An 8128-nucleotide genomic window follows, 5' to 3' on the forward strand; every position below is an offset into this window, starting at 1 on the left:
CTTGTAACCTAAAATGACAAATAAAAATGTTAAATGAAAGTCGATTCAATAGCTCATGTATATCAAGTAGGGTTTAAAACTAATTTTTGTTGGACAAAAACACAATAGAACATATGTGTAGCACTTAAATAAAGTTTGGAATTTGAACTTTATAGATGACAGTAAAATACTTGCTGTTGAAAAATGATATTACTAACTAATATTTCTACTAGCCTAGAAATTGCAAATTTAAATCAAGGCCAGCTCAAAAACTAAAAAATCTCCAAGTTTGTCAACAGCTAGACATTGCTATGTTTAGCAAATTATTTTGAGAGATTGGGTTAAGGGGTGGTGTAGTGTTATAGCTCAATTTGGTAGTCTCATATGCCATCTTGAGTATGGTGAAGATGGTTTAGGTCTAGAAGCAACCATTTAGTTGTTATAGGTGCTTTAAAATTCGTGCACGGTGTGTTCTTGGGCTAGCTTGCCGGGTGGACGCGGTCACCAGGCTTGGGCGCTCGGCGTCACCGTGCTAGTCATGCATGCATGCACTACCGCGTGTGGCCAGCCGTGGCTGCCACTAGCCTAACTATGGCCCGGTCGCCGCTGGCCCCACACCACGCTGCGATGGAGTCGCTGCCGACGCCATCATCTCGCCATCGTGTTCGCACTGCTGCCCTGCCTTGCGTTGCTGCTACCGACGCCACTATGACGTTGTGCTATGCTGCCACTCGCCTTTCCCCACATGCACGTGGGCTATCCTGGCTGCCTCGTGCCATCGCCTTGCCTTAATGGTGCTGTGGCGCACATGTCGTGCCCCCACCTGCCTCCGCGTGCGCACACGTGGTCTTGCCGCGTTGTCGCATAGCGAGTGCACAGACGTTGCCTTAGGTCTGGCCAGCCGCTTGCCGCCAAGGTGAGGACGAGCCGAGCCAGACCTACCCCTCCCTCTATGCCACTGCGACCAGCCGACCCTGCTCGCTTAATTCGATATGGTTGAGTCAGCATCGCTCGATTCATCACGTCCCTAGATTCTCCATTAAGCCACCTAACCCCCTGTCCTTACCCAGCCTTGAAGCGAGCATGACCAAGCTCCAATTTGGAGTTTTTCCCCACTGCCATACCATTAAGGCCGCGCTTGGCCATTATCGAGGACAGCCCTCCTACCGTCCCTATCGATCTAATTCGCCTGCACCATTAGTTTCGCCTTGCCTCCCTCTCCACCTTACGCACGCTAGTGGAACCGCTACCACCTTACCATCATCGTTGACGCGACTGTGCTACCGTGGTGTGCCACCGCATAGCTCAGCCGCACATGGCTAGCCCTCCTCCATCATCCTCCGCCCTAACCGTCACCTTAGCTAGGTCCACGGTAGCCTCCTAATGCTCGCGCGCTAACCAATTAGGTTTGTAGCTACCCTAGCTTGTCGGAACAGTGGCATCGCCATCGCGGATGGCTGAGCACTATTGTAGCCTTCCCCAGCAAGTCATGTCACCCTGCACCACCGCTTAGCATAGCCGCTCGGGTCGGAGATGGTGACCGGCTCGTTAGGAGGGTCGGCATAGGTCCTAGGTGGCCGGCGTGGCCGCGCTATGTCACCGCCGCCGCGCCGCCGTACGCTGAGTCGCCTGGGGTGCGTGTGGGGGAACTCCAGGAAAGCTAGGGGCTTAAGTGAGAAGGTTTGAGAGAGGGAAAAATAGTGTTAGGACTTAGTTGTAATTCGAAAGAAGTGTGAGGTCTATTTTGCAAAAGTGCCAGCGTGCGTATGATTCCCCCGCCATGGGCTGTTTCGTGCATGGGCCGACCTCATGTGGGCCGTGCCTATGGGCCGCTGCGTGCGCGCTGTGTCGCGTGGGCCGTGCGTGTGGGCCGCGCGGGAGAATTTGTTTTTCTTTTTTCATAAGGAATTAGAAATAGTTTTCTAATTTAATTTCTGAGCTAGTCTTTGGCAATTAATATAAAATCATGTTGGTATCCAAAAATTGTTAAACAAATTTTGTTAGGTCTCTAAAATTATGCTCTTTCTGTTAGTGTATTTAGTTCATATATATACATGTTGATACCAGGAGCTATTAAATCATTTGAGAGTGCTCAATATTATTAAATTAAAAATTGTATGAATTTTTGTGGTAAATTGGTGATAGCTTTAGTCCTAAAATTTTTATGGTAGCTTCATTGTATTATTATATGCTCACTGTAATTTTTGTAGCCTTAGAATAGACTAAGCATTAGGGTAGTTAAATGTTCTCTGTTTCAATATACATTAAATCACTAGTACCAATAAAGATATATCCTTAATTTGCCAAGCTAAGAGAGTGAGCCAAGAGGCTATACGTCTTCGCCTTTTCCCCTTCTCTTTGTTAGGAAAGGCTAAGCAATGGTTTTACTCTAACCGCAATGTTGTAGATACCTGGGACAAGTGTTCCAACGCTTTCCTAGTTAAGTTTTCCCCATGGGGAAGACTAATGCTCTGTGCAATAAAATCTCTAGTTTTTAACAACTAATAGATGAATTGATTCTCGAGGCTTGGGAATGAATGCAAGAGTATATCTCTGCATGCCCACACCATGGCATGGAAGACTGGCTTTTGATCTAGAACTTCTACCATGGATTAGTGTCGTTAGATAGGAGCCATTTAGTTGCTACTGATGGTGGTGCATTCTTTTCGCTAAGTGTTGCAGATGCAAAGATGTTGATCGAGAAGATGGTCTCTAACCAAGGATGGAGCGACAATCAACTCCAACCTCGTAAACAAGGTATGCATTCAATTAAAGAAATTAACATGCTTGCAGCTAAGATGGATATACTTGCGAAGCGAGTGAAACATTATCAGAAGATGAGTGCCCAAGAGACACTCAAAGCCATGGATTCCCACACGACTTGTGAAGTCTATGGAGATGTTGGACATTCAGGCAATTCCTACCCTGAAACCCAAGGGGACCTCAACTTCGTCAACACTGACAAGTGGTAACAACCTTGTCCATCCTCTGTATTCCACCACGATAGGTCTAGTTATTAAATCATAGGGCTCATGGTAGACCTTGTCTATTTAACTCTCCTAGTTGGTAGGTGGGCTATGCCCTGAAGTACTATTGTATTTCTCCTAGTTATTTGTTTACCCTTAGTTACTAGAAAGATATATCACTCGCTCTTCCACCTAGCTATCTCTGGTTAGCTTGTATTTAGTAGTTAGTTTAGGTAGTTCACACCCATCATTCACTATCATTCACCTACCTAGGATCAACTTAAGGCCTTCCTCTAGCAAATCCTAGTCCTATATAAATTCTAGCCCAATGCCTTCTGGTGGGAAAAAAATATAAATTTGACACTCGGCACTTACCGAGCGAAGTGTTATGCGATAGTTCTATGCGTTTGCGGAATCCTCCAATAGTCATTAAGAAATATCAACACTTGGTTTGGCATCATTGTGTCCAAACCACTCCACACTAGCAAGGTTTACCAACATGCCAAATCTTGATGGTAAGCATCTCAAGAACTTATGAGAGAAGTCCTTGTCCTTCACTTCTTCACAAAGTGCTTTGAGATCATTAACAAGCACTTGGAGCCTATGGAACATCTCCGCCACACTCTCATCGTCCTTCATCTTGAAGCTTGCAAACTTTTCTTTGAGAATGTATGCTTTGGTGCCCTTCCCCGCTTGAGTGCCCTCAAATGATTCCTCCAACTTCTTCCAAGCCTCATGAGCTATCTCAATGTTCTTGATTTGCTTAAATGTTCTCTCATCAATAGCATCATGAATGGCACTTAGAGCAATGTCATTATTTTGGAGAAGCACTTCTTTGGCTATGGTGGGATTCTCTAGATTGGCTATCTCAATTTTGGTCTCCACCACCTTCCACACATTTCTATTGATTGACTTGATATGTGTGGTCATCTTTGACTTCCAATATGGATAATTTGTGCCATCAAATTATGGCGGCTTCTTGGTGTTGTTGATTTGAGCCATTTTGATACCGAAGGTTGTTAAGCCTCAAATCATAGTGACCATGGCTCTGATACCGCTTGAAAGGTCCTAATGGCTAGACGGGCGTGAATAACCTATTAAAAACTTCTACAACAACATTAAGACAAGTGATTAGTAAATAAGATGGCAAAATGAATGTTGCGCTAGCCTACTAAAAATGCAAGCCACCTACCACCAATTCTAGTAAATTATGATCACTAAGCACTCAAAGTTATGCCACTACTTTCTACACTAGTTGAGATAGCTAGGAACTAAAACAAATTAAGAAGCTAAGGTACACAACTAGTTACAACTACCACAAGCTCTACACAAGTAAATACACAAAGTAAAGCAAGAGAGTTTTAGAGGTGATATACCGCCATGGCAAGTGATCAATCAATGAATACCAAGAATACCAAGGAGACAATGATGACACAATCAATTTTTCCTTCGAGGTTCACTTTCTTGCCGGCAAGCTAGTCCCCGTTGTGGTGATTCACTCACTTGGAGGTTCACACTCTAATAGGCATCACATGCCTAACCTACAATCGGGTGCTGCACAACCAACACAAAATAAGGATCCACAAGCCACGCGCAATCCACTAGAGTTGCCTTTGTCGCTCCGCCAGGGAAGGCACAAGAACCCCTTACAATTACAATGATTGGAGCCAGAGACAATCACCTTCCTCTGCTCAATGATCCACCAATCATCGGGCCATTTAGGTGTCGGCAAACACCAAGAGTAACAAGATCTCCACCAGCCCAAATCGCCCAACTAGTAACACAAGATGCTAGAACACTAAGCAATGTACTAGAGGCTCTCCAATCTCACTTAAGATGGTGAAATCAAGTGTGCAAGTGAGTGGAGTGGTATGCTCAGCTCTCAAAGGGTGTATGTAGCTATTAGAAGTGCCAATAGGGTGGCCAAGGCTGGCCACAAGCTCTGTTTATAAGCCCATAAGCAAATAGAGCCATTACCCCCTTTAAGTCAGCTTCTGCGGGGTCACCAGACATGGCAGTTAGGTCACCGGACAGGGGGTGGTGGTGACCATCAAATGGTCATCCAACAACCATTGGGTCACCGAACAGGGGGTGGCGGTGCCACCCTAGGCCAGCCCCTCATTTTCCATCCTCTCTAGAAAAATGGGGTGGTGCACCACCATAGGGTGGCGGTGACCGCGGCGATGCCCATCTCTAGTTCACCCGCTCTCTGTTCAAAAGGGGTGGTGCCACTAGACAGGGTGGTAGTGCCCACGGCGGTGCACCGCAGCGCTTGTGGCATTGCACACCGCCACTTTCGGTGCTAGCCCTAGCACCAGTTCTCCTTGGCCACATCCAGGTGGGCACCGCCCTAGAGGTGACGGTGCCACCGTACAAGGGGTGGCAGTGCCCCACCAGAACACCTCCCTCTCAGCCTCCTCAACTGGTCACCGCCATAGGGGTGGTGGTGCACCGGACAAGGCATGGTGGTGCCCCGGGGACGACAAATCAAGCCCGGCAACGTCTCCTTTTCTTCACCTTTTTCACCACCTTTGCAAATGTGCTAACACTCCAAGTGTCTCACCATCACATGCAAGTGTGTTAGCATTTTCATAATCATTTTTCAAAGGTTAATCACTTTCTTACTGAACGTGCACTAGGCCTAAATGCATATGCATGTATCCCAACACCTAGTGGCACTAGATGATCAAGTTGTCCGATAAGAGCTCCCCTCTTAATAGTACAACCATCTATCCTAAAAGTTATCACACTCGCTATAGTGTCTTGATCACTGAAAACAAAATAGCCCTATGGATTTCACCTTTGCCTTGAGCCCATTTTGTTTTTGTCTTTCTTCTTTTCCAAGGCTGAGCACTTGATCATCACCATCATCTTCATTGTTTGCTCCACCACTTGGAATGTACTTAACCTATCTCATATGCACTTAGAGCACATAGGTTAGTACCTAGGGTTTCATCAATTCACCAAAACCAAACTAGAGCTTTCATGCGGCCGCCTCAGAGCCCACCACCACCGGATACGGCTCTGGGGTGTTCCCGTGGGCTCCCTCAATGCACACGCCGCCGCCGATGTTGGGGGCTGGTGTCACAGCCATCTCTGAGCCCATCCCTACTGGATCTGTCACTGGGGTGCCTCCGCAGGCATCACCACTAGCCTCATAGCCGTTGACGTCGGCACCGCCACCAAGTCCCCACCTACGATGACCCCCGGGCCTGCCATGGCTGATGGATGTGCCCTAGGTGATAGATGTGCCTCTACCTCCCCAACGCCATTGCCACTGGTGGCCCCCTACCCCGGTTGCCACCTGGCGCCCAAGCCCCAGCTGAGCGTGGACACCGCACCACCACTGCCTCCGCCTCTACCTGTGAAAGCCGCGCCATCCTCACCAAAGTCTAGTGCCTCCTTGCCCCCTCTGCCGCCATGGCCGGATGCCAAGACGGAGATGCGGCTGATGGAGGATGATTCGCTGGTCATTGTCGAAGATGTTTTGGAAGGCGAGGATGAGGATGAAGACGATGACGATGAAGCAGACCCATTGATGGCTACGCATACGCCCTCCCTGTCACCAGTGCCATAGGTGCTAGGTTCTATGGCCGCGAGCACCTCCCTCTATGCGGACATTAGAGTCAAGATGGGCACCCCCTAGATGCGTGAGGTCTCCAGGGGTAGGAGCACCTCCCTATGTCCTCTTGCCACACCCTTCTTCCCAGCCAAGTAGTCTGTGGGCAGATCCAAGGCTCTGCGATGGATGGAGGACTTTGGCGACTCCGATTTTGACTGTGCATCCTCTGTTGCCCAATCGCCATACCTAGAAGCCACTCACTGGGCCATCAAGGTGATGACCTTGCCCATGCCTATAGCATCGTATGAAGGGGAGAGCCTTGCCTTCGTCCAGTCATCATCACCAAGAAGAGGTGGCACCGTCGTTGTCGTCGAGCCAGGACCGGGGACTCCGACAGTCCTCCAGTGGTGCCCCCACACCCGGTCGCTAGGGCATCCACACACCAGTGGCTTGGCCCATAGCCGGTCATGCATGTTCCCATGCACCAGCGCCTCGGCTCATAGCTTCCTCGATGTCACGTTCCTCGAGCAGGTGCGCCTGTCGACGTCGATGGCTTCGCGCTTGTTCAAAGCTACCGGCACTAGCGTCGTCGTGCCCAGCCCTACCCTCATCACAAGTGGCTAGTGCCATCCTCGCTTGTTGGTCTCTATTTCAATTGTCTGGCTGGGGACCACATCGCCGCCTGGTGCGCCTTTCTATCCCACTGCCTTTTCTGCCTCAGCATGGAGCACCGGGCGAGGAACTGCAAGCACGACCATTCGCCCCCACGCCTTTCCTCAAACAGGGTGTGGGAGCCTCCAAGGTGTGGTCCTCGTTGTCGTGCTGCTAGTGGCAACCATGGTCGCTTTGGTTCATGCCCGCGCCGATAATGCCTTGATCATGATGGTGACGTGGATGACAACGCCAGCGACGGCCAGGACGTTGGCGGCGCACCGGAGCCATAGCTTGAGCCTGGGTGGGGCCTAATGTTCCAGCAAGCACCACCTGTCCTTGTGGGAGAGATTCTTTGCCTGGCCTAACTAGGTATCGGTCCCTCATCGTCTGGGCCACGTAGGTAGTGCCTACTGCTGAAGGGTGCGCAATGTCACCAGCCCTCATCACGTTCGGTGTTGTCTTCCCCTACCAGGCACCCGAGGCCTCCCAAGAGTTTAAATTTCAAATTATATCGTGGCCTCAACCGCCGCCCCCATGGATAGATCCGATGCTTTATGTCTCTGACTTGGAGGCCACTGTTCATGACCACCCAAAGCCCGCGGCCTTGGAGCACCTGCTACAGGTCTTGGAGCCGGACATGGCACTGCAAAGTAGCCCTCCACAGGTGTCCTGGGCATCGGGGCTGGTGGCCGATGAGCATGAGCTCATGGTATGGCCCATAGTCATGTCCGTGATTCGCGGGGATACTCCGATGTGTGCCCATTTGCTGCCTCAATAGCTTTCCATCGGGCTACCAGCCAAGCCCATGAAGCGCAGCCTCAGCAGCTCTTCATCGGGGTCTACGATGACGCCCACGATGGGCAGCCTGCTCGGCCCACTGACGATGGCCCATCTACGCCGGTACATGGGACGAACCCTCCTCCTTTTGTTGTTGCCTCGCCTATAGTCCAACCAACCTCTGTCGAGG

General features: G+C 49.7%; 1 non-coding gene across 1 annotated transcript; it reads right to left on the reverse strand.

Moving 5' to 3' along the window:
* Window positions 1-2445: 2445 nt before the first annotated feature.
* On the reverse strand, window positions 2446-2554 carry LOC136547653 (small nucleolar RNA R71). Its single transcript, XR_010781617.1, has one exon. It is a non-coding gene; the product is annotated as a small nucleolar RNA R71 (small nucleolar RNA).
* Between the last annotated feature and the right edge of the window lie 5574 nt (window positions 2555-8128).

Source organism: Miscanthus floridulus, chromosome 3 (assembly GCF_019320115.1).
Source record: "Miscanthus floridulus cultivar M001 chromosome 3, ASM1932011v1, whole genome shotgun sequence".
Taxonomy (NCBI): Eukaryota; Viridiplantae; Streptophyta; class Magnoliopsida; order Poales; family Poaceae; genus Miscanthus; species Miscanthus floridulus.